We start from the raw sequence: 27,831 nt of genomic DNA on the forward strand, positions 1-27,831 counted from the left end.
TTTGATAGAATTTGTCTGTGAAGCCATCTGGTCCTGGACTTTTGTTTTTCAGAAGTTTTTTAATCACAATTTCAATTTCAGTTCTTGTGATTGGTCCATTCATCTTTTCTATTTCATCTTCGTTTAGTCTTGGAAGATTGTACTTTTCTAAGAATTTGTCCATTTCTTCTAGGTTTTATGTTTTATTGCCATATATTTGCATATAGTAGTCTCTTATGATCCTTTGTATTTCTGTGATGTCTGTTGTTACTTCTCGTTTTTCATTTCTAATTTTATTGATTTGAGTCCTCTCTCTTTTTTTCTTGATAAGTCTGGCTAAGGGTTTATCAATGTTGTTGATATTTTCAAGGAAGCAGCTTTTCGTTTCATTGACCTCTTCTATAGTTTCCTTTTTTTCTCTTTCATTGATTTCTGCTCTGATCTTTATGATTTCTTTCCTTCTACTGTAAATTGGTGCAACCACTGTGGAAAACAATATGGAGATTCCTCAGAAAACTAAACATAGCAGAAATTGATAGAACATTATAAATCAAGTATAATAGAAAAAATAAAAATCTTTTTTTAAAAAAGAAAGGGAATATATATGTATGACTGAGTCACTTTGCTATAGAGCAGAAATTGCTGCAACATTGTGAATGAGCTATTCTTTAATTTTAAAAAAAGAAAAAAAAATCAGTGAATGGGTATAGGTTAAGATTAGTTTTTGCCTGGGATTTCCAGTCATGGCTCAGTGGAAACAAATCTGACTAGCATGCATGAGGATGCAGGTTCGATCCCTGGCCTCACTCAGCAGGCTAAGGATTCAGTGTTGCCATGTTGCAGACATGGCTTGGATCTGGCACTGCTGTGGCTGTGGCATAGACTAGTGGCTACAGCTCAGATTGGACCCCTATCCTGGGAAACTCCATATGCCACCGGTGTGGCCCTAAAAATAAAAAAATAATTTAAAAGATTAAATTTGCCTAAGAATAAAAGATTAAAAGCAAACAAACAATAAATGCTAGAGAACATGCAGAGAAAAAGCCCTCCACTGTTGGAGAAAATGCAAATTGTTACAACCACAACTGAAACCAGTATGGAGATTCCTCAAAAAACTAAAATAGAACTACCATATGATTCAGCAATCCCACTCCTGGGCATATATATGGAGAAAACCATAATTTGAAAATATATATGCACCCCAGTGTTCACTGCAGCACTATTTACAATAGCCAAGACATGGAAGCAACCTAAATTTCTCAAAAGAGAAATGGATAAAGAAGAAATGGTACATATATGCAATGGAATTTTGCTCAGCCATAAAAAAGAAAGAAATAATGCCATTTGTAGCAACATGGATTGACTTAGCAATTATCATACTAAGTGAAGTCAGACAGAAAAAGACAAACATCATATGATATTACATGTGGAATCTAAAAAAAGAATACAAGTGAACTTATTTGCAGAACAGAAACAGACTCACAGACTTTGAAAACAAACTTATGGTTACTAAAGGTGACAGGTAGGGCAAGGGATGGACTGGGGCCTGGGATCGGCATATGCACACTTAGGTATATGGAACGATTGGCCAACAGGGACTTGCTATATAGCACAGGGAACTCTACCCAATATTCTGTGATAATTTATGTGGGAAAAGAATCTGAAAAAGAATGAATTGTATGTATGTATATCTGAATCAATTGCGGTACAGCAAGAAATGATCACAACATTGTAAATCAATTATACCTCAACAAAACTCTAAAAAATGAAAAAATAAAATAATTAAAAATGGATGGATTAAAGACTTAAATACCTGAAACCATAAAATCCTTAGAAAAAAATAGGGAAAAAGCTCTTTGACATTGGTTTTAGCAGTAATTTTATGGATATGTCATCTAAAGCACAAGTAGCAAATCAAAATAAATAGATAAGCTATATCAAAGTAGAAAGAAAATGATCAACAAAATGAAAAGGCAACCTACAGAATGGAAGAAAATATTTGCAAATGACATGTCTGATAAGCAATTAATATCCAAAATATCTAAGAAGCTCATACAAAAATCAATCCCACAAATAATTCAAGTTAAAAATGGACAAAAAAACATGTTTTTCATCATGTTTTTTGCATAGACATTTTTCAAAAAAAGATATTTAAATGGCCAACAAGCAATGAAACAGTGCTCAACATCACTAATCATCAGGGAAATGCAAATCAAAACCATGAGATATCTCACACCTATTAGAAAAGCTATTATCAAAAAGCCAAGAGATAACAGATGTTGATGAGGATGTGGAGAAAAGGGAAGGCTTGTGCCTGGTTGGTGAGAATGCAAATTGGTGCAGCAACTATGGAAAACACATAGAGGTTCCTCAATAAATTAAAAATAGAACTACCATATGATCAAGAAATTCTACTTCTGGGTATATAACTGAAGGAAAAGAAATCACTGCCTTGAAGAAACATCAGCACCCCCTTGTTCATTGCATCGTTATTTATAATAGCAAAGATGTAGAAACAGTCTAAATGTCCACTGATGGAAAAATGTATAAAGAAAATGTGATAAACACACACACACACAATGGAATGTTATTCAGCCATAAAAGAAGGAAATTCTGTCATTTGCAACAATGTGGATGAAACTTTATGGCATTATGCTTAGTGAAATAAGTCAGAAAGAGAAAGACACTATCTCACTTATATGTAGAATCTAAGAAAAAACACAACCCTGAAGTCACAGAAACAGAGCAGAATGGTAGTTGCAGGTGGCAGGGTTGGATGGTAGAGAAATTGGTGAAGGTGGTCAAAGGGTACAAATGTCCAGTTATAATATGAATTGGTTTCTGGAGATGTTAATGTACAGAATGTGAATATAGCTAACAAAGAGTGTATTATATGTTTGAAAATTGTCTAAGAGAGTAATTTTAAAAGTTCTCACATAATAGTTACTATGTTAGGTGATTGCTGTACTAACAAACCTTACTGTGGGAATCAGTTTGTGATATATACATATATAAACTCATTACATCATACATTTTAAATTTATACAATGTTACATATCGGTTATACTTCAATAAAACTAGAAAAAACCCAAAAGCTTGTGGAAATACCTTTGATTAACTTGAGGGCATAGGATGGAATGGAATGGGGGAGTTTATGTTTTTTCATCATGTTTTTTGCATTGTCTCACCAGTTACAATGAAGAAATACTATTTTTTTTTTAAAAAAAAAAAAAAACTAAATTTCAAGCAATGACTCCACTGCATTGCTCCAAAGAAAATTACCCTCTGGCTACTTTTTATTTTTAACAACTACAAGATACAGTTCTTGAGAGAGCTATATCTATTCCCTCCTACTGCAGACCATAAAAAGATAAGGATTGTTAAGCCTAAATATGATATAATTTTTATTTTTCCAACATAGGAGAGACATTAATAGAACAACAAGCCAAAATATTAATATTCTAAAACAAAATTCATCTTTTTTATGAGCCATATTCCAATATTTTACTGAGTTAACATATTCATTTACCTGAGACTCTATATTACAAAGTATTTATGTTGAAGGATACTGAATGAGGTTATGGTGATCCAGTTTAAATGTTTAAATGTCTGTATTTCTCTGAGTTGGAGCTGGAGAGTTATTATTTTGTGTTTGGAATTTGATTATATCAGTTTTTCTTAACCTTTATTTCATACACATCCCTACTCAGGAAACCTTTTCATTTTTTCCCCATAGTTACCCCCCCACTATGAAATTTTAATACCGCAGATATACTGCACATCTGTTCTTGTGCTGTATGTCTATCTATGTTTTATGTATAAAAAGAGTAAGATTACTTCACTCTTCAAGAATGAATTTCACCCACTTACAGGTAATATTCTTCCCAATGAAAATGAATGTATTACATCTACTTCAATTTTTTTTTTTTCCCTCAGGGATTGGACTAATACACCGTGAAGTAGAATTTCAGGGATGTGATGACTGCAATGTGGGGAAGACCCCAAACTGCTTACTGAGGCACCTCCTTGGTCTAACCTTGAGCAGAAATAGAGATTCCTTCTATCAGACACATATTCATGCCAAGTTTTTCAGCTTTCATTACAAGATGTCACTCTTGCCCTCATTGGCCAAAGCCTGTGGATTCTGATTTAACCAGATATAATGGCTGCAGCCTCGGTACTCCTAGGGAGATACAGTCTCAAATCCACTTGCCCAGTACCTTCTCTAACAATATGTTAGAGACCATGAAGTCAATATGATTCATTGTGTATGGAGGATATAGTCTATCAATTCCTTACTCTAAAATCTAATCCTTGATTAGATTAAACCTGCAAAGAATGTCATTGGCCAGTCCTTCATTTGTCCATAGAACTACTTAGTTACTTTTACTGAATTATAATTTACTGTCAATGCCACCCTTCTACACTGATGGCCATTTTAAGAAACTACCCCAGGGAGTTCCCACTGTGGCGCAGAGGAAACAAATCTGATTAGGAACCATGAGGTTGCGGGTGCGATCCCTGGTCTCACTCAGAGAGTTAAGGATCTGGCGTTGCCATGAGCTGTGATGTAGGTCGGTCGCAGACTCGGCTCTGATCTGGTGCTGCTGTGGCTCTGGTGTAGGCCGTAGGCTGGCAGCAACAGCTCCAATTAGACCCCTAGCCTGGGAATTTCCATATGCTGCGGGTGTGGCCCTAAAAAAAAGAAAAAAAGAAACTACCCCAAACAATTAACTGTGGCATTTTACTATCAGGATGTTTTGGAAGTCATAGCTCATTACATAGGTCAGTTCCTCTGTATGAGCATGGGAGCAGAGATCTCAATTCTATGAAATGGATAGGTGTCTCATGTAAAAGGACATTATAATTTTAATTTAATGGATAAGTCAATGAATCTAAGTTATGGAATAGAATATTTCATATTTTCAGGAAATAGGAAAACCTTTTTTTAATAGTCAAAAACAATATTGAGGACTCAAGAAAATAGTCATGATTATTCCGTGGGTCCTAGAACAAACCCTATTATTCTTAATTTAATAGCACCTACAAGATTTTTAAAAAATCACAATATTTCAAAGAAAAATTTAATAAGAGCTGTTGAACAAAAATATCTGTTAAAACCCAAAACTTTCTTATCAGAAGCATGATAATTATTTCTAACTTTAAAACAGGGAGTTTCAGGAATAATAATTTTATCTCTACAGTCATAGTCTCAAGGAGGAAGAGGTTAAAAAACTTGCAATCACTTGCTATTAGCTGGAGAAAGAAGATTCCAAATTATGATGACCAATGTTAAAAGATCTTAGATCATTAAGTGCACGTCTGGGCTATGCATTTTCAGATTGTTACAAATTCAGTTTTACCACTAATGGCCTGAGGCAAGAACGAGGTTGCCTAGCAATAGCCAAGGCACTTCTGTGATTTATTTATTTTATGTTAAATAGTAGTCAAGAGAGCTGCCAATATGTTTACCTTTAATTGGGTCATAATAACTAAAACGAGAGGGTCAGAATTTCTCTTTCCAATTTTCATTGGAAAAAAATACACATATTTTCCTCATGATGCCTCAAGAATTTGCTATGAACACTTTTATCCAAATCACATTTACTTCGAGAGTCCGATATAGTAGTGCTTTGAATCATTTCCACAAATCTTTTCCCAACTTTTAATATTTCAGTTATGAAACATAAGATTTGATGAAATATAAAAGAGAGAATGGATGAGACTCTTCTCTGCACTCCCGCCCCCATTTTGAAAATCCCTAGCCAAGGATGTCAAGGCAGTAAACAGATTCATTTATTTACTGACTCATTCAACAAACATTCACTCTTTGGACACCTATAGTGGTGTCAGACATGTGATTTTTTTTATTTTACTTTATTTTTTTTTAGGGCCGCACCTGCGGTATATGGAAGTTTCCAGGCTACCGTTTGAATTGGAGCTACAGCTGCCGGCCTACACCACAGCCACAGCAACACGGGATCCCAGCTACATCTTCAACCTACACCACAGCTCATGGCATCGCCAGATCCTTAACCCACTGAGCGAGGCCAGGGATTGAACCAGCATCCTCATGGATCCTAGTCAGGTTAGTTTCTGCTGAGCCACAATGGGAATTCCCAGACATGTGAAATTTTTATAAGCAGAATAAATTATTTCAAATCCCTGTTTTTAACATGTGAGATCAAAGAAGAATCATCACAAATGTCTTTTGACAGACTATGGAGTAAAATCCAAGCCTTTTGATGTAGAATTCTTGTTCATCTTATTTTATCCAGAACTTGAGAAGACTTTCAATTCTATAATTTTATACATGGAGGCTTCCAAAATGATTTCCCTAATAGGAAATGCCAAAGGTTCAATACCGAACCCTACTCTACTACAGATAATTCCTTTGTTATAAATCTCCTGACCAGAAAATATAAGAATTAGAAATGTTTTGTCTAAAACCTAGAGAGCTTTTTAGGTAATTTAGCAAAAAAGACTCAGAGTCACCTATCCAAGTATATCATAAGAAACTATATCTTAGAAACTGTATCTATTTGGTTAGTTGCATAAGTTGCAATTGAAGTCATCATCTGATTAAGCTTAGAGATATTATTGTCATACCCATCCACCTTCAGCGTAGAAAATCAAGTGGAGATGTAATAGGAACTACCTTTATTCAAGTTCCTACTAGAGATACTAATATCTGCATTTTTTTCAGAGAAGAAGTATCTCATCGAGTATATTTTCTAGGGTTTTGTTGCATAGTTTCATTATCTCTAAATTAACTTTCTATCACATTGTCTTTTAACCTGTTGGTTAGAGGAAAAAGACGGCAAAATAAAAATGAGACAGATTTGAGACTTTTATTGAGCCCACTGTGAAGTAGCATTTGATTTAAGCCATAAGCCCCAACTCAATCTTTGAATTGCAGTGACTTTCTTGTTTCTCAGGCATTAATGATATTTCAATGTTCTACTATTCTGGGAAGGTTCTTGTTCTTCAGTGACAGTTTCCTTGGAAAATAGCAATACCCACACGATCTTTTGGAGAAATCTATAAAGAGGACATTCTGAATGTATTTGCAGTGTTGTTCTGTGTCCTTCCTAAAGATCAAGGTGGATCTTTGAATTACGGTAGGGCTTACTCTAGGTTTGAATTTCATCGAACTGAGAAAACAGTTGCAAGCACTCTGGGTTGATCAAATTGGTACATTTTATTGGGGCATTCATGTTGATCCGTCCATCCTGCTCTAAAATTGTACTTCTTCCTCGTTGGTACAAGCACCCTTAGATTCCATTCCCATACATATTTCTCACTTCTTTTCTTATATAAATTAGCAAGTTCCATGTTTCTTTTAGTTGTAAGATTGCTATTCCCAGTTTGATATTTTTTTTGTCCCCACTCCAGGGCATGCTGGCATAGGACTAGAGTTATAAGCATAAAATCACTTGAGCATGTGATTAGAGTGCCACCGTTGCAACACCCGATGCTGTTGCATCCAGATCCACATGTGCCACCACTGTCATAAGTATCCCACCCATTTGACTTTCAGAGAGTCCTCCTACCAAGACTGCATTGGGGTAGATCCTACCAACAAGCAATGCCTTATACCGAGACGATGACTAATGTTTACCACATTTTATAGGCAGAGAAATGCAAGAAAATGAGTTCTTATTAACTGTCATATCTTCATTCTGATCATAGGTTCCTTTTTTTTTTTTTTTTGCTTTTTTTAGGGCCACACTTGCGACTTATGGAGGTTCCCGGGCTAGGTGTCTAATCAGAGGTACAGCTGCCAGGCTACACTGCAGCCACAGCAACGCCAGATCCGAGCTGCATCTGTGACCTACACCACAGCTCATGGCAACTCGGGAACCTTAACACACTGAGGAAGGCCAGGGATTGAACCCGCAACCTCATGGTTCCTAATTGGATTCGTTTCTGCTGTGCCATGATGGGAACTCCTAATCATATGTTCTCTAACTCATTCTTTCAAAACGTCTTCTCTCCCAAGAGTTAACACTAGATATATGACTGTAAAAATAAATTATTTATGATGTATTTAAAATAAACTGAATAATTCTAACAAAAACATATGTTTTATATCAAGTACACAGGAATTTTCTTCCATTCTCTCAATCTACAGTAGTATTAAAATATGGAGATAAAAATTCCACAGAATAGGAACCTACTTAGTGGATCCTACTTAGTGGTTATGGTAGCAATGTATATTTTAGAAGGAGGTATCATGTGGCTGTGGGACTTAGAATTTTCGTGTCATTTTGAAAATAGGACCTTTAAATATATGTTAGATATATAAAAATTTGGGTGTATAAAATTTTAACATATTGATTGTAAAATAAATTAGATCATATTTCATGTAGTTATAAGATTTTTATTAAGTCAATCTTACTATGAAACTATGGATTTCTTGGCTAACACCAAGTCTTCATTTGCTAATTTTATTTTTGCAAATTATCTTTTAATATATATAGGATCAAATATAAGGCACATAATTTCCCAAATTATACCTTGAAAAAGATCTTTATTTTACATTGGTGTCATTATAGATCTCTTATAATGGACCATTTATGAAGGTACTTTAATTTGATCAAAGAAGTATTTTGGTGAAAGATATACTCGCCTGGAATTACATCAGCCAATGTTAGTTTGAATGCTTGGACAAATTACCTGATAATTGATTAAAAAGGCAGGCAAAGGAATTTAAGAAAGATTTAATTATTCCTGAGTGTATGGCATTGCAAACTGAAGTGCCTGCAGTTATAAAATAGCAAAAGTTGTGAACAAGAGCACTGGTTTTTGATAACCTATTTTGGGAAAATGAAGGCATCACCATACATGTGTTTACACTTATATGGTAGGCTCATATGACATTCTACTTTGTAGCTCAATATAAAGCTAGCATTAAGCATATATGTATATACTTATATGTGCTTGTAAATAACTATACTTACATTCAAGTGTGTAATTATATTTATTGACATATGACTATATTTATGTGTATATGTACATATTGTCATTAGATTCTTTCCTATCTGTGTAGTTTTTATTAATATGAATTTATTTCTTGTTAGTCAATTTGATAAATTGATTAAACAGTTTTGTAATTGTATTTTGTCCATAAGTATAGCTTTTTAAAAATTTTTTTCTATATGCAGAATTACTCATGAAATCATTTGATCTCTTTCCATAGAATGTTCCATTAACATAGAACAAATTAGACTAAGTTAAAATAATTTCCATATAAGGTTCCAGTGTATGTCCATTTCACATCCTGAAAAACTGAGGCAAAATGAAATGAGAAGTGTAGAGGCTGAGACTTCACCATAGAATAGATGATACTTGTACATTTATGTGAACAAGTCCACTTTAATGGACCTAAAATAGGTCTTGATGTGTTATACATTTAAAGTAATTTGCCAGTAAAAATTCACTTAAGCATATGTATTCCTTGATGTTACATCTTTAAAAGTAGTTAGGAAAACTAGCGTGACCTGGAAGTCCAGTCTTGTGACTTTTAGTCATGCTGTGGGGTTTCCTCAAACTGGGGAGGAGTTGATTTTTATTTGAGATTAGACAGACATCATATGCTCTGCAAATCAGTGGAGGGTGGAGCCAAATCCCTGTGTGACTACTGGCAAAGACTGTGACTTCGCTGCAATTCCAGGAAACCTCTGATCTCATCAGTGTGGGGTTCCACTCGAGAGACAAGATGGCAGTTTTAAGAGTATTCTGAAAGATGAAAGGCAGTGTCTTGCCCTAAAAGTTAAGTCAGTGGCTCATGTTGCCTAAGAGAGAAGAAACCAAATCTATTTGTTTTTTAAAGCTTTAAAATGCTCATTTTCTCATAGAGCCCCTGATGTTTTTCTTTCATGTACTCCTACTTCCCATGCCTGATATCCCCAAGCATCAGGCACATGTTACTTAATAAGTATTTGTTGAGTGAATAAATAAATGACTGTGCAAACCTCTCAAATCTATCTTCAGTCTGCATCCCAAATTCACTTTCTCCAGTGCTTGTAGATTATTATGCAAAAAAATATGCAAATACCTTAATAATAAATTATAATCTTGTCTCTATTGAACAAATGTCTTTTGTTTCCATATGTATATTTTAAAACTACTTTAATGTTAATTTTATTTTTATTAAGGTAATGCATTTCATACTTTTTAAAAATGATGTTTAAACTCTTAAAAACTAGCACAGATTTCTTCCTAAGCACCAGTCTCAATAGCAACAGGAAAATATTTCACTCTTTCAGTGGATTTTTATTGTACTTACTTGCAAATTTCTAAATGATTTGCTTATCCTATTTCTTTATTTAGCAATTTTACACATTGTTTATTGACTATATGTTCTAATAGTTGAGATTTTGTTGTCTTGCACACATACACACTGTCTTTCCTTATGCCCACCCTCCACATGCAGTCACATAATGTAGTTAAGTTTACCCTCTTGTCAGTTTCCCATTATTCAGATTATATTCACATCTAAACAAAATACTATACTATAATTATGTTCTTTTCTCATAACCTTTTGTTTTTCCTGGAGTTATTAATATCCTTTTTTGATTTATTGAGTATATTTTGTACCTCCTGTAAATTATGCATAAATTTGAAATCCCAAATGATCTTTCAAACTGTAACAGTCAGAATAGTCTAACTGCTTTAATAAAAACTCATAAAAAAATCTCAGTGGCTTATCTCAATATAAGTTTATTTCTTGCTCATGTCATGGTCTAATGTGTAGTAGTTAGGGTTTCTATGTCACACAACATTCAGAGCCACAAATTTCCTTCATCTGGGAATTTTAATATCTTCTAGAGTCTCAGAGCTCTTCACCAAGTCTGTGTCTGCCTATTAATAAGGAGAGAGGGAAAGCATGGAGGATTTTACAGGTCATTTTATTGGAATGGCCTGGAAGTGGTATACATCACTATGCCCACATATCAGTGACTAGAACTCAGTTACATGCCTCCCCACTGGCAAAGCACTAAGAATTGAAGTCCAGTGGGGTGCTCAGAAAAAAGACAACATAGAAACAGATGAGCACTTGCAGTCTCCACTACACAGACAGTATCAAAAATTTTTCAAATTTTCAAATGTACATAAGACATCGAATAATTATTTTCCTTTCCTTCTCTTTCTTTCTTTTCTTTCTTTCTTTCCTTTCTTTCTTTCTTTCTTTCTTTCTTTCTTTCTTTCTTTCTTTCTTTCTTTCCTTGGCAAATTTCCTTCTATAGTACACTCTTCAGCTTCTCTCTAGGCCTGTTTTTCTGGAGAATTCATTTCACTGCCTCCTGTGTTGGACCTTCATTTCCTGGGATCCATTTCTTCCTCTTCCTTGATTTATAAGTTTATTTGGGGTACTCTTCCCTAAAAACAGAAAAGGAAGTGCATTTTTGAATCCTTGCATGTCTAAAAATTTCTTTAATCACATTTGACTGACATTTTGTCTGGGCACATGATTCTCATTTCAAAATAATGCACTTATAAATTGTGAAGGCATTTCAAGACTCTTCTAGATGATTACTGCTCTTGAAAAAATCCAATGCAATTTTTATTCCTTTGTGTGTTTTCTGCTTTGCATTTCTGGAAGATGTTTTATGTTCCCTTCATTCCTAGGCTTCTAATATTTCAGAAAGATGTATCTTGGTGCATTTAAAAATTTATTCTCATGGACTTTTCATCTTATAACTTTGTCAAATTTGTAAAATTTTGAGTATATTTTCAATTTCAAGAGACTTTTTTTTTTTAAACTGACTCATACGTACCTTTCTTTTTAATTCATTTTCTGTAGGAGCACAGTAAAAATGCATGAGTCCAATTCATCTTGTTAAAAAAATTACTCTAGTTTCCTTTCTCCAGAAAATAAATCTCCAGTCTCCTGGAGGCTGGGTTGAGCAGATGAAGAAACTTAAGTTTGGTTGATTGCATGGTGGTGGGAAGAGAACTTAGAGTCTAAGCATTCTGAATATAGACCTCTAACTAAGCCCCTGTGTTCACCCAACCAGCTGGTCTCCTTCTCTGGTGGATTTCTGCCTCCTGGCTAGAGCTTCCCAGGTTACACAGAGAGTTATGTTTCTTATCCACAACCCCTCCTACAGGCATGCAGCACACAACTCTCTTCTCAATCAGTTTCCCAGCTTCCATCTGACTTCGGTTCTTCCAGACCATCCACTGTAGTTTCTTTTGTCTCTTGATGTCTCCTCTCCCTTTTATTTGTCTTTATGATTTCATACATTTAAAAGATTCCTTTATTCTTGTGTCAGAGGGGTTTGGGAGAGGGGAGTTGAAACACACATAATTGATTTACTATTTTTAACTCGTCACCCATGTACATTTATGTATCTGTTTACCTTAGTGCTGTATTTACTCAGTGATACACCAATTGACAGAAATTATGTCAATTGAATCTGTGTTCCATAAACTCCAGGTGCAGAAAGGCATTTTTTTTTTTTTTATTACAACACACAAGATGCTGTCATCTCATTTTCATGGATTTCCAAGGTCTTTTATCCTGCTCTAGCCCTGGTCAAAGTGGCCTTCATGAAGTGATCAGGAATCATTTCACTCATGTTTTCCCACTGCCTTGTCCTCCTTTCAACCCTCTTCTCACAGAGAAGGAAAAGTTCCACACCTCTCTAAGACATCACCAGGTAACAGTAGTGCCTCTGAACCTCGGAACCTGAAACATAGGACTTAGGTGACAAGTGACTCTAGGAGAGCTGCCATACAAGAGTTAACTCTACAAGGCCACTGCCACGCTTAATGATCCAGGGAAGGAAAGGGTGACAAAGAGAGCAGACAAGAAATGTGCGTTAGACTTTCTTATGCAGGAACTTTTTTCCAGCAACAGTAGGGAGGCAACACAGTGTCTTGACCACTGTAAACTTGGCCTTCTGGATCAGCAGACTGGAGTCTACATTCATGGACCTTCCTGATTCTGGTCACACTGTTGGGACTTAACCTTAGCTCTTCATTCTTAAAAATGGGGACAATGAAAATAATAGATGTTTCACCTCTTTCAAAGCAATGTTGTGAAAGAGTTAAATCTACGGACAATGAGTTAATCTATGGACAATGGCTTTATAAACACTATTGAAAATATGGGAAATCATAGCTATTAGGATTAATGTATGTGAACATAAAATTAGGTGAAGAATACATATTACCATTTTGTATCAGGTACAGAGAATCATTTTAAATAATGGGCTATGCAGTGAAAAAAGTCAAAGTTGTTTATATATTTCTTTTACATCTCTCTAGGCTCATAGACACACACTTATTGTACAGATATTGCTGATGGATGCAAAATAGATTTACTATAAATATAGATTCCCAGGATATGTATTTTGAAAATCTACAGTCCAAACCTCCTATAATTTTTTTTCAGTAGATCAGAATAATTTTTATGAATCAGAGCTTAGTTTGGGAGAATGGAGTAGATAATGCTACCAAAAAGTAGGTATAGCCAACACATACATAGACTTTACTGTTCTAGGCACTGTTCTATGCATTTTGCTGATGTGAATGCATTTACAGTTATTCTAGGAAGGCATTTTGTTATCCCCATTTTCAAGATAAGAACATTGAGGCCCAGAAAACAGAACTTCTTCTATAGTTTCATAGTAGAATAGACAGATTCCTGAGGAACCAAATGTTTTCTCCAAAGTCTTCTTCTCCACTGCTTTGCTATTGTTTGTTTACATTTGGTTTAGGTTTTAGGCCCTTTTTTTAACACCCTCCTTTAGCACTTTCTGGGAGGCGATCCATAACTGATAATGTCAGTGCCTCCCAGTACCTTGTCAGAACTGGGTCAAACAATGACCGTTTAAGCAGTCACCTGTTTACCAACATGAACACAAGCAGCAGATTTGGAACTTCTAAATTTTCTTCACAGAGGCATAAAATCCATTGCTTTTCTATGTCTTCAACCTTGGAGTCTTACCTTTACCATCAGTCTGCAAACCGGGAATGTCAGAGTCAGTCTGAAGTGTGACCCCAAGAAAGCCAGCCTTGGAGTTCCCATTGTGGCTCAGCGGTAAGCAAACAAACAAACAAACAAACAAACAAACCCAGCTAGTATCCATGAGGAGGTAGTTTCAATCCCTGGCCTGGCTCAGTGGGTTAAGGATCCAGTGTTGCCAGTGAGCTGTGGTGCAGGTTGCAGAAGTGGCTTGGATCCCACATTGCTGTGGCTGTGGCGTAGGCTCAGATTCGACTCCAGCCTGGGAACCTTCACATGCCACAGGTGCAGCTCTAAAGAAAAGGAAAACAAAAACAAAAACAACAACAAAAAAAACCAAACACAAAAAACAAAAAACAAAAGGAGAGAGAAGGAGAGCCAGTCTTGGTTGTGGAGGACCGAATCTCAAGTGTTTGAAACAGGGTCTGAACATAGCAGGTACTTCATAAGTATTTGTTCAGTCAATTTGTGCTCCTCTGTATACTGTACTCTGTATACTAACTTACCAATCCTAAGTGACTTTAGGAGGCAAAGATTAGGGTGGTGCATACAGATGAAGGTATTCATATTAACAGATGCTAACTTTTAAGATATGAATTTCCTTCCAACCCCTTTGAATTTCTGGAAGTCTGTCTCTGCTCTCCACTGGCAATCCCTCACTCTCTCTAGTTAATGAGACATACCCCTAGGAGAAGATGCAATGGAAGCCGTTCTCACAATGCCCTGGGCTCTTTGAATAAGAGAAACCAAAGGAAACACGCGAAAATAAAGGGGCTAAAAATGAGCTGGCTGCAAAGTCTTGGAGCCCCACACTGCGGAGAACTGAAGTAGAAGCTGGGCGCCTTTGAGTCACCACCAAGATCAGCCGGAGGTGCGCCCTGCACGTCCGCTTTAGGAGGGAGAGACACGCCTTCTTCTCACACAAACCTTCCAGATCCCGGCGTCTCGGCGGACTCGGGGTGGTGCTACAAGTCCTGCCACTTGCAGTCCTGACGGGCAGGGGCTGGGGGCCGGCTGGCCGGCGTTGGATCGATCCAGCGCCACAGGTTGGAAACACAGGCGCTGTCCCCAGGACTGTTGCCCTGGAAGGGAGATCCCAGGGCGATTGCCGCTGTCGGAGCCCAGGACTTCCAGGGCTCAGGCAAGGGGAAGGCAACCTCTGAAACCTGACACCTCTCGCCCAGGAAACTTCACAGGCTGGTGAGTTGGGGACGCCGGGCTGTTATTGCCGGAATGTGTTCCCACCCACTCCGGGTTTGCTGGGCGGCTCGCCCGCTTGTAGAGGAAGTGAGACGTGGACGGTGAGCCGCAGGCCGGCCGCGAGGGAGCCGGCTTTCGAGCCTGGTTCTGGGTGTGAGCGCCGCAGATCCGCGGCTTCCACTAAGATCCCGGTGCAGAGGCGATGGGGCCGCGGATGTATTGAGAAAACTAGCTGGTTGTCATTGTTTTGGTTCTTGCCTTTCAAACAGCTGGTTAGGATTAAACAAGAACCAGGCAAGGCAATGAGATTTTCCTTCCATCTGTAGCTCAAAAACAACCAAAGTAGCAATTAATAATAATAATAATAATGTGTTTAGAGTTTCTTGTAAGGAGAAGTCATCAGGAGACAAGCCAGACAAGTGATAAGACATTTCTTTGCATGTCCTCAGGTGAAACAGCCGCAGAAAAATCAAACGTAATATATGTCTGCCAATTTTTTTTTTTTTTTTTTTTTACCCTACTCCTTCTGAATTCTGACCCAGGTGTTGCAGCTAGAAGGGTGTGTACGTGTGTGTGTGTTCAACTGGTCACAATAAATTAGCTTTGAAGAGGGTTCCACTCAATACAACATTATCTAATTAACTGAAAACTTGTAGCAGGTGAAATACCTAAGCACAAGCTAGAGGCTGTGTTTCCAAGAAAAGGCTGAGTTTGGCTGAAGTCTTCACACTTGTAACATGGTTACTGCTTTTTATTTCATACCTGAAATTAAGGGCATATAAAATTCCAGTTGTATATATGGCACATTATTAAATTTAGCCCAAGTCAATAATAACATGTAGTTTCAGAGTTATTAGCAACAAGATTATTATTTAACATAATAATAGCTATGAATTTTGACTTCTGTTTCAAAGCAAAGTGTGTACTGTTGTTTGTTTTTATTGAAATATTGATTTACAATGTGTTAGTTTTTGACGTACAGCAAAGTGAATCAGTTATACATACATATGCATATTCTTTTTCATATTTTCCATTATGGTTTATTATAGGATACTGAATATAGTTTCCTGTAGTATACAGTAAGACCTTGTTTTTATCTATTTTATATACAGTAGTTTGTATCTGCTAATCCCAAACTTATCCCTTCCCCTCCCCCTTTCCCCTTTGGTAACCATAAGTTTGTTTTCTATGTCTGTGAGTCTGTTTCTGTTTCCTAAATAAGTTCATTTATGTCATATTTTAGATTTTACATATAAATGATATCACATAGTATTTGTCTTTCTCTTTTTGCCTTACTTAGTATGAGAATCTCTAGGCCCATCCATGTTGCTGCAGATGGCATTTATTTCACTCATTTTTATGGCTGACCAGTGCACTATTCTTAATATTTAGTTACATTCACACATATTCAATAATAATATAAATATATATTTGTTTATGCATGGTTAATATTGTTCTAAATTTGAAAAGCTAACAGAAAAGTTAACTTCAGCATTATAGCTTCAAGAATTTAAGTTTATTGAATTTTCAAGCTACTATAAAATCCAATTTGTAGTATGAGGTGAGGCCATACTTGCCTTATGTTGTTTCCCCTAAATACTTATTTTTCACAGTTTCTACCGTAATCCCCTACCCAGAGGGAAACAGTCCTTCTTGAAGGCAAAAGGGGATTCTTAGGGATGACCAAAACAGGGTAATATTGACAGATAGTTTAATATTAATGAGGCTTTACCTAAGAACTGACAATGGCCTCCCATAAAATGTTGCCATCTTTGCTTTCAAAAGGAGAGCAAAACATTGCAAGATGAAACTGGATGAGCCTGTTCTCAAAGATGCCAAGAGAGAATAAAGGGAATCTGTCAAATGTGAGCAAACCACAGCTCTCTCATAGGCCATTTCTGGAACAGGAATATTTTCCGACTCAATGGGGAAGGCAGCCCTAATATAATTGATCTGCTCAGCTCCTTGGCATTCTGGCTTATGCTAAAATTTGTCTACTGGCTTCTGAATTGCTTTTCATGTATTTAACTGTACTTCTGGAAATGTGGAAGTCATCCAAAGTCCCAGGTGGTTCAGAAAAGAAATCTGCTCTTTTCTTGCCCTCACCCTGGGACATTCTTTGTGAGTTTTTTGGTCCTTCAGATGAGTTGAGCATTAAACATGGACCAGCTATTCCCATAAAGCACAGCTTACAATTAATCCGGTTTCTTGAGTTGATTCATCAAGCTAGGTTAACCAAGAGGTCAGCTCTTAAGCAAATAATTGCAACGTTGAGATTCAGGAAAACAATTGCAGTAAGAGACAGGACAAACTACGTGTTTCTCATGAAAAGGCATATGCCACTTTCTAGAGTTGGTGGCTAAAGGAGAATGATTTTTCACTCATTATTGGGTGTAATATGGAGCTGACATTTATTACATACTAGTAGGAAGTAGCAACACCACTAAGCATAATAAAAACCTATTGTCAACCACATAAATGGAGTTGAGAGTGTTACTTAATTTGCTTCACACCCTTTGCAATCATTATTCATATTCCCCTTTAAATATTAACCTTCTCTCATAGGCCCTCCTTAAATGAAGGGAACTTATCTAGATTACCAGTAAAGAGAGTAAAATGCTGTTTAAGGCGTAGCCAAAAAATCTTCAAGATGTCTTTTCTAACTAGACTCTCCTGAATGGAATGAGTAAAAGAATTTGAATTTCTTGTTCATTTATTCAACAAATATTTATTAATAGTGTCCAGCTCTATTGTGGGCTCTTTGTGGACAGAAGAAGACCAAATAGGTAAAAATGACTGACCCCAGAGAGCTTGCCTTTTACTTTAGAGAGTAAACAGAGGTGAGCAGTTTGGATTTAGGATATTTTAGCGATAAGCACTAAGGAAAGAATGTAAAGCAAGGGAAGCAGGCAGAAAGTGGCAGTGGACCAGCCCAGGGAGTGTTGAAATTTTAGATCTGGTGCCCAGGGAAAGGCTCACTGAGAAGATGGCATTTGAATGTTGATCTGAAGGAAGCCGGGGAGTGAACCCGATGGTTAGGAGGAGGAAGTGCTATCCAGACTGCAGGAACAACAGGAGGGAGAGGTTGGCCTGGCATCTTCCAGAACAGCAAAGAAGCCTGTCTGTGCATCTGGGGGTAGGATGGTTTTGGGGGCAGGACAGAGAAAATTCTAGTAAACGAGTTGACTTTTGATTTTTATTCTGAGTGAAAGAAGACGCTATTATTTAGATATTGTCTAGTGAAGAGTTTAGAGAGTAGAAAGCAGGAGCTAGAGAGGGGCAGAAGGTGAGGGTGGAGAGACCACTTGGGAAGTCATTAAAAAGACCAGAGAAGATCTGGGAACACCCATGAAGTCCACTCCACGACTCATTTGTTGTAGACATGGTCTGTACCAGCAAGTTGAACTAAATGACCTTCAAGCTCTCTTCTAAAACTGTGATCCTACAAATACAAGCAAGAATTCAATTTGTTTGGTATTTAATAGGTATTCTAGACCACAACTTAAGAGATGATAGTGAAAGTTTAGTTAACACTATTGTAAAAAGTAACAAAACATCAAAATTAAGTTGTCATCTGTCATCTAAAACGTCTAACATCCAGAAATGTAGGAGCAACCTTTTTTTAGTAGGCAGAATTATATTCAAGGACATTAAGACTCACCCACATAATCTGGAGAAAAATTTCAGAGAAGGCAGATATAGATGTCATAAATTGGGAGGATGGGAGTTCCCGTCATGGCGCAGCAGAAACGAATCCAACTGGGAAACATGAAGTTTCGGGTGCTATCCCTGGCCTCACTCAGTGGGTTAAGGATCAGGAGTTGCTGTGAGCTGTGGTGTAGGTTGCAGACACGGCTGTGATCCTGCATTGCTGTGGCTTCGGTGTAGGCTGGCAGCTGTAGCTCTGATTCAAGCCCTAGCCTGGGAACCTCCATATGCCACTGGTGCAGCCCTAAAAGGACAAAAGACAAAAACAACAAAAAAAAATTGGTAGGATGTAAGTCAGATCTTTCAGAAGTCTGTCATTAATCAAATACTGCTAGTGCCAAGTGGTATATAGCTATGGGTATGGCATTCAGTCTCCTTAAGGCATGATTTTCTCCTGTGTAAGATAAAAGGAATAGATTGATTACTTTAATATTCCTGTTGTCTAGCTTTAGACCTGGGTAGCCTACAACTCTTGATTCATATTTAGTTCCTCACCTTACTTTTTTCCCCTTGTTTCTTTCCTCTCTTCCATTTATGCATCTATTTACTCATCTAGATAAATAGATAGGTATTCATAGATATAGATGTATATATATATGTATAGTATATACACACACAAAGAGAAGAAGAAAAATATATAAATGCTATAAAAGAGGAAAATTTTCATCTTAAGAGGCTTAGATTTTATTTTAGTTTTCCTTCTGTAGCCCATAAATTTATTTTCAATTATAGCAAACTTGGGGTCCACCCAATCTGTTTTCTTGTTGCTTCTCTCCTTCACTTGCTCAGAAAAATGAAACTGTGTATTAAATCTAACCTGAGGGATACACCAGAACAAAAATAATTAGAAAAAGCAAAATTGGTTTGTATGATATTTGTCCAATCTAACTTAGGCAAGGTCCTCAGAGCCTGAAAGGTTCATTAAAAGTGTTAGTTCTCATGGACTATTACTCAAAATGAGTATTTTCATAAACAAAACGTACTGTTGATAAATGTTTCTGGATATGTCAAAACATTTTAAAATATGGAACAAAACTAGATTTTTTTCAGAGGAAATAAAAAACTAGGCATCTCTTGGGAGTTCCCATTGTGGCATAGTGGTTAATGAATCCGACTAGGAACCATGAGGTTGCGGGTTTGACCCCTGGCCTTGCTCAGTGGGTTAAGGATCCGGCGTTGCCATGAGCTATGGTGTGGGTTGCACACTCGGCTTGGATGCTGCGTTGCTGTGGCTATGGCGTAGGCCAGTGGCTACAGCTCCGATTAGACCCCTAGCCTGGGAACCTCCATATGCCGCAGGAGCGGCCCAAGAAATGGCAAAAAGACCAAAAACAAAAACAAAAACAAAAAAACTAGGCATCTCTTAGTGCTTAAAGTAAACGCCTTTTCCAAGATCAAGAGTTTCCTTATATTGACCCAAGGTGCCTCCTTTGGCTGACCTAGGCCTCGGATTTTCTGAAATTTTCTTCCAGGTGCTGGGAAATGCAGGAACAATGCACCTCATTTGCTCATTTCTTAATTTCTTGGGTGAGCTAAAGATGGTAACCACAATTAAATATGTGGAAACTATCATTCCCATTCCTCTGCTCCTATCCCTCTCCAGTTTAACCTTTGATCTTAATCATTCCAAGGTTAGCAATGCCTGTTATTAAACAGCTTCCCAGGGTTTGGAGGTAAAAGCTTCTATTAGAAACAACCCAGGGAGTTCCTGTTGTGGTCCAGCAATAACAAACCCAACTATTATCCATGATGATGCGGGTTTGATCCCTGGCTTTGCTCAGTGGGTTAATCCAGTGTTGCTGTGGCTGTGGCCATGGCTTCAATTAGCTGCAGCTCCAGTTGACCCCTAGCCTGAGAACCTCCCTATGCTGCAGGTGAAGCCCTAAAAAGCAAAAACAAAACAAAACAAAACACGTTAGTGACAATATTCTGGTACTTATAACTGAGAGTTAAAAATGTACTGAAGCAGGTTTAAATTAGTGAGAACTGATAAGGCAGACTTATTCTTTAATCTTCATTTAGAAATGGGATGCTAGGAGTTCCTGCTGTGGCGCAATGGGTTAAGAATCCAACTGTAGTGACTCAGATAGTTACTGAGGTACAGGTTCAATCCTCTGCCCAGTGCAGTGGGTTAAAGGATCCAGCATTGCTGCAGCTGTGGCTCAGATTCCATCCCTGGCCTAGAACTTCAATATCCTGTGGGTGTAGTTATTTAAAAGAAAGAAAGGAAGGGAGGTAGGGAGGGAAAGAAAGAAAAAAAAGGAGGGAAGGAAAGAAGAAAAAGAAGGAAGGAGGGAGGGACGGAAGGGAAGAAGGAAGGAAGAAAGGAAGGAAGGAAAGAAAGAGAAAGAAAGAAAGAAAGAAAGAAAGAAAGAAAGAAAGAAAGAAAAGAAAGAAAGAAAGAAAGGGAGAGAGAGAAGGAAAGAAAGGAGGAAGGAAGGAAAGAGGATGAAGACTGAAGACTGCATAGTAGGAATAAAATGGAATGAACAACTTTGGGTTAGCGTTTTTCTCAGGACTGTGGTAAGCCATCATCAGGTGCTAGTCATTTGAAATTGACATATAAATTCCCCCAATCCCCCTTATTGGATTATAATTTTTCACTTAGCTACTGGAAAGATGAAGGAAACAAAATTAAAAAGTATAACTCATTAGTAATGCTCCTAGATACCTTCTTAATTGAGGTGCCCTCTCCCCACCCATGAGTTGACATCCTTGGTGAGAAATCATTCCATTTGAGATTACAGAGTGTGTACTTAAATAAAGGCGAGAGAAAGATGAAAAATGGAAAGTAAAGACCCTTGTCCTACATGTGTTTTGTCCTATAATGGGGAAAACTCCACCAATTGCAGGCTTGCTCTACTCTGCAGACTTGGAGGAAGCCTGGCTTGCATCTGTTTCCGGTGCAAGCTGGGGAAGGTCTTTGAATTCTGTGGTGTGGTTTTCTCTGTAACACAACTGAGTCATTATGTAGATAAATTTCCTTTGAATTATAACGTTCTTCTTTCTGGTTCCCAACAGCTTTGCTAATCAAGTGTGGTTTTTGTGGTTCTGACTCCTTATGGCTTTTCACTCTTTCAAAGTACATTGACTTTTAAAGTCAAGTCATGTGTGAGGCCCAGGGAACCAGAAACTCATTTCCTCTCCTTTAGTTCCTGGAAGGTATTGGATTAAAGCCTGAAGTATAGTTTGATTAGTCTAGACTAGTAATGATGATTCTTAAAATCAAAACAGTAAATATGCAGATACCTATGGGGATAGCCTTGGCAACTTGAGGACAGAAAACTAATTCAAAAGAGAAAAGGAAAAATTCAAGTTTGTAAATGTTAACTATATATTTAAAGAAAGATGTTCTGTTTCATCATAATGTTTTATAACCAGTTTATTTGTCTTATTTCCCAGGAATCATATTTTTTTTAAAGTGTGTTAGAGATGGAAATAGGAAGGTTAAAGAAATAGCTCAAAACTGCTTTTTAATTAGTCTTCTCTACCATTAACATGTTGTTGTCTAAGGTCACTTGATCCAAAACATGAAAATTAAAAAATGCAAGAATTATTGACATCTTTTGGAGAGCACACATTGGACCTTTATAATACAAACTTTAGAGAAAATGTCGAGTTAGTTATGTTAAAGTTGACAACATTATTTATTACAACAAAAAGTTCTGCTCACTATGTTAAAACTAATAATAGCAACTTAATTTTTGGTATTATTTATATATATATTTTTTATTAGAAAAATTCCTCACATTCCTTTTCTATGTCAGAAGCATATTTGATACTTTGGTTTTAAGGATGGATAAGACATAGTTCCTGCTCTTGAAGAACTTAGAATTTGGTAAAGTAGATACATAAGCAGATAATCTTAGTGTGCCCTGGTAAAGTTTATGTTAGTAGTTTGAATGCAGTACTGTGGCAATAAAGAAGAAGATAAATTTAAAGGGATTAAAACTGTAGAGAGATCAGTTAGAAGTGGGAAAGACAAATGGTCTGAAATTAGCTCAGTGATTATAAGGTTGAAGAAAAGTCAGATTAGAGAAATAATGAATGGCATTGACCAGATATTGGGAGAAAAGCGAAATTTTTATAGTTTCAACTGCTCGTTTTAAGGAGGCATTAGATGCCCCCTAAATTGAAATTAGGTATGGAAAAGGTGAAGCATGTTGAGGGATGGAAAATATATGACTTTCAGGATTTGTGCAGGAAAAATGGCTTCTGGAATCTAACCCTTCTAGGATAGGTCAGGTCAGTAAAGAGATTTGGAAGTGCTAGCATTCAAGTGATCACTAAAATCCACAAGACATAAGGCCATCTCTTCAGGAGACCCTGGAAAGAGGGAGAAGGAGTAGCCATAAAATAGGAGTAATGATTTGCTTCCTTTTCTGTTAAGCACTGATCAGCTTTGACTAATAACAGCATTTAAGTTCTGGAAGGACTTAGGGGAAATGTGAAATTATATCTAATTATATTATCATTGTTATTAACTTGGAAGGACATATTAAAGATGCCTGTAGGTCTTGGTTAATGAATATGGCATCATTTATCCCTTTCTGTGGGGCAGCTACTTTAGACACTTCCCTTCCATAGAATTCTGTTCGCCCATATTCTCTCCCAGCCCCCTTTGTGAAAGGTGACAAGTCATAGCTGTGTTAGAAATGTGTTCTGGTATAGTAGGATGGAAAACCTAACAGATTACTGAAGTGATTGAATCTATTGATTTGTGGCTCATTAATATCATGCTTTAATAACTGATGCCCAAATGGTACTAATTTAAGAACAAATTAACTGCCATTCTCTTTATTTTATTCAACAGCTTTGTTCTAACGCTGCTATGTCTGAATTTATGACACTATTAACCTCAAAATCTGCTTACTAATGCACAACAAAATGTATCTCAATGTTCTAAAAGAATTAAAGAACAATTATCTGATAAAGATTACCTTTGAAATTTCCAACGATATGTAAAATATTGTTAAGCAGTTGACTTGTAAGTATATATCCAGTGATTGACCAAATTTAAGGAAAGTTATTCTCCCTCTCTCTTACCTCCTCTTTCCACCCCATCTCCATCCCCATGTTAATACTCTTTCCAGTTCATAATCTGAAAAAAGTTTGGGAAATAATGTATTGCATTTATGGGCATTCTTGTGCAACCATCTGACTGCCTGTCACTCTCCATCACAAGTACATCTGATGATTTAAAAATCAGCATGAGAACATTCTGCATAACTCCTTGTCCAATTGAGACGTCCTCCCTGTTCCTTCTGGTTTCAGGTGTTTAAAATCTTTGTTGTGGATGCCTCATTTCAGACATCTAGTTCTGAACAAATGCATTTTTCCATAAAAGCTCTTTGCAATATGCCAATAGCCCAGTTATTTGTGTTCTCATTATTATAGATGGAGAAGGAAGAATTCTAAACAACACTTTAATGACTCATCTAAGAGTTAGATGCATAATCCATGGCTGCAAATATCCCAGTCAAGATTTCTAATTAAAACCATGTTGACTTTGGTCCCTTTTGTTCTCCAGCATTTGGTTACTTACATTATTTACTAAGCTATTATCCAACTGCGAATCTTCTAGATTATCCCTTTCTGTAAATTCATCAATATTTCACATTCTCTTGGGAAATAGCAGTGTGTTTTTTTCTTGTCTAAGGTAAACTAACATTATGAACACAAATCTCTTGTTTTTGGCACTCATATCTGTGTAGGAGTATAATAATAAATGTGAAGAAGAGATAAATATCATTACTGCAAAAAACCATTTCTATAATTTATGATGAGCATTTGTGGATCACTATAAATTATGACTTGGTTTGACATGGTTGTTGAGGGTGAAAGTTTGCATTGATGTTTTTTGTTGTCATTTTATTTTGTTTTGTTTGCTTTTTCAGGCTGCACCTGTGGCATGTGGGAGTTTCTGGGCTAGAGGTTGAATTGGAGCTGCAGCTGCCTGCCTACACCACAGCCACAGCAACGCCAGATCTGAGCCACGTCTGCGACCTACACCACAGCTCACAGCAATGCCAACTCCTTAATCCCCTAAGTGAGGTCAGGGATCAAACCTGCATCCTCATGGATACTAGTTGGGTTTGTAACCCGCTGAACCACAATGGGAACTCCTGCACTGATGTTTAACCTTTGATTAAAGACTGACAAAAGCATTGCCTTTTCAGCTTTGAAATATCGTGACTAGAAAAATGCATTCATTGAATGCCCCAATTCTCAAGTCTAGGCCATTGTGGAAGAAAATCAAATGTTTTCTAATTCCTATTTTAATGGGTACAGTTTTACAAATTCTTCTTTCTCTTACAACTGCTTCCTATTTGGAATAATTTTGTGCATATAACTTGTTGAGATTTCAGGACACACATAGAGGCCAAATGCTAAGATTTGAAAGAGAGGAAAGAAGGTTAAGCAAACGATTTTCCCATTCTAACCATAATCTTTATAAATCAAGTTTCTTTTAACGTGATTGCCAAAATTGGCCCCAGGCACAATTTAAAGGCAAAATTTATCTGAGTGACCCAAGTAGCAGTGAGGTCTTCTCCAAAGCAGAGTCCCAAGGAAAGTGGTATGTATAAGCAGAAATCAAAGTTTTTAACCTATTTAGAGCCCTTCTCTTGGCCTGATGTATTATCTAGCATCCCCAGATACTGAGAGCACATATAAAATCCAGTACTAAGAAAAGTCTAAGGAGTAGACTAGATCTTATATCTTGAGTAATATATTTTTGTTGCAGCAAATATCACTAATTCTGATTATTTAAAAAATATTGCTGTTTAACTGGATCTGAAATGAACTGCTATTAGAATTAAAGAGAGTAAATATTTGTATATCCATTCCAGGGCTGAGTTTCCAGAACTGCATTTATACTATAGCAATGTTATCTATAAGCAAATCCATAACATTCCTAATAATAGTTGGTTTTATCATGCAGTTTTATTAAGGAAGAAGAAAAAGATGCTTTTCTGCAGACTTTTTGTAGACATGAAAGATCTTCAGCTTCTCCTATGTAATTGGAAATAATGAAGCTTTTATAAGGCCAAATATTCCCCCTGGCCCCTAAACTCCTGTCTGGGCAAATAATTCTATTACATGTCTATTTTATCATGGAGAAAACATTGTCTCCTTAAATCTTTTTTTCATTGACATTTATTGAAGGTGGAGCAAAGAACTTTCTTTTTAGTACAATTCATGAATAAAGTTGATCTCTCAGAATTTTATCTCAGTGCCCACTTTTATCTTTTTTGATAATTTCTACAGTATTTAGTAGCAGTTTCCTCCTCCCAAGCTGGAAAACCAATGACTTATTGACCAATCCTTCGTATGAATTTATTTCTGCTAGAGTAGCTAGGACCAAAAACAACTAGTGAATCACTCTTCCCAGTGGGCACATTTGCTTTACAACATGTAGCAAAAATCCAAAGGCATGCCTAACATTTAAGGTTCCAGGCTTAAGAATAGAGTTGCAAGGCAACAGTTTGGGGCAAAGGGAACTTCATCATTAAAAGCTAATGTAGCCTATGGGGATGGTGACTTCCTAGCCAAGAATTTCTGGAGCAGCCACCATTTAAAATCTTCCATTACCAGGGAAGACTGGTTAGATGGATAGTCAAATCCCTAGTTCTGAAATTATGGTCCCCTTGTAAAAACAATGTTCTTTCTGTAGAGTCTTTCAAGACCATCCTCAGAAAGGAAATTGGCTCTTTCATAGAATTTGAAACTTAATCACCAAAACTGTCCTAACATTTAACTGTGTATCCTTGGCAGTAAGTTCTTGGTTTCCTGTCTCATGGGTGAACATTACAAGTATATGTAAATAAACTCAGTTGATAAACCAGCAGATACTAGTTTAATTACAGATTAAAGTAATAGTAACTGCCTGAGTATTTTTCCATTAGGAGTGGTGGCATTTTTCTTAGCCATCCTCAAACCAACAGTTAATATAAGAAGTGGGCTCAGGAAAAAAAAAAAAAAAGTAATTTGTCGAAACAGGTCCAGGTCCACAATTGCAAACTAAATAACTAACCTTATAGATAGCAAAAGATCTCTTGGTTGTTTGCCCTGGTAATTTTAGAGGAATCCTTAACACCACCACTCCCCTCTGAGTTGTTAACTTTAGAAACAAATACTTATATACTCTTCAATTCAATTTCCAGCCTGCCAGCCTAGGAAAACAGCCTTATTACATAGAATACAATGGTTCAAAATTGAGGATCTTGACGATTTACAGGAATCACAAAGAGAGAACAGTTTGATCTTCCTTAGAGACAGAAATGTGCCTTATCGGTCATAGTAAGTAAAATGGAGTCCGGCCTTTGCCACATAAAAATACTTGGAAGAATTATCAAGTAGCAAGGTAGGTCAAATGTCCAATGGTAGAAGACTGCTACGGAAGAATTAGTCCTAAAGGAAAATAACTAGTTCATCATGGGAAAATTTAGTTCTGATTTTCTATCTGTACCTGGCTTATTTCTAAACAATAATTAATTTTAAGCCAGTGAAATTAGAAAACACGTGAAAGAGGTTGATCTACTTGTTTGTAAGAAGTGATATGTAAGCAGTTTCTTATTTATTCCACTATAAGAAAAACCCAGACCAGATATCTAAATTTTTAGAAATATTTTATGGGTTTTTCTTTGCAGAACTACTAGAACGAATAAACAAATGGACTGAAATAATTTCCAGGTTTTTTTCTTTTTTTTTTTTCCCAAGGCCTTGAGGTTTTGGAACTGTTTTTCGGAAAGAGAGTTCTCTAAAGCTTTATGTGGGAAAGGAAATTTGTATGGATATTTCAAATAATTTTTAAGCGTAACACAGTTTATTAGGACATTAGAAAATCCATCAAAGCTTAGATGATAACATCAAGAAAGACAAAGAAAATATCCATTGAGAACATATCAATAGGATAGATGGAAATCCTGTTTCCTGTGGATCAAAGCAGAATTCAAAATATTGAC

At 36.7% G+C, this 27,831-nt stretch overlaps 1 protein-coding gene across 3 annotated transcripts in view; it reads left to right on the forward strand.

Moving 5' to 3' along the window:
- RAB27B (RAB27B, member RAS oncogene family) overlaps positions 1 to 27,831 on the forward strand; it is a 177,196-nt gene that overhangs the window by 96,142 nt on the left and 53,223 nt on the right. Inside the window, exon 1 of one of the 3 annotated variants that reach the window (XM_001925811.6) lies at positions 14,908 to 15,157. The exons of the other annotated variants lie outside the window; for them this stretch is intronic. The gene's annotated coding sequence lies outside the window, so the exon portion shown is untranslated. Of the gene's footprint in view, positions 1 to 14,907; positions 15,158 to 27,831 lie in introns of those variants that run through there. 3 annotated transcript variants of the gene reach the window in all.

Source organism: Sus scrofa, chromosome 1 (genome assembly GCF_054392235.1).
Source record: "Sus scrofa isolate SSC_HxYL_T2T_F1_AM1 chromosome 1, Sscrofa_HxYL_maternal_Yorkshire_Landrace_v2.0, whole genome shotgun sequence".
NCBI lineage: Eukaryota > Metazoa > Chordata > Mammalia > Artiodactyla > Suidae > Sus > Sus scrofa.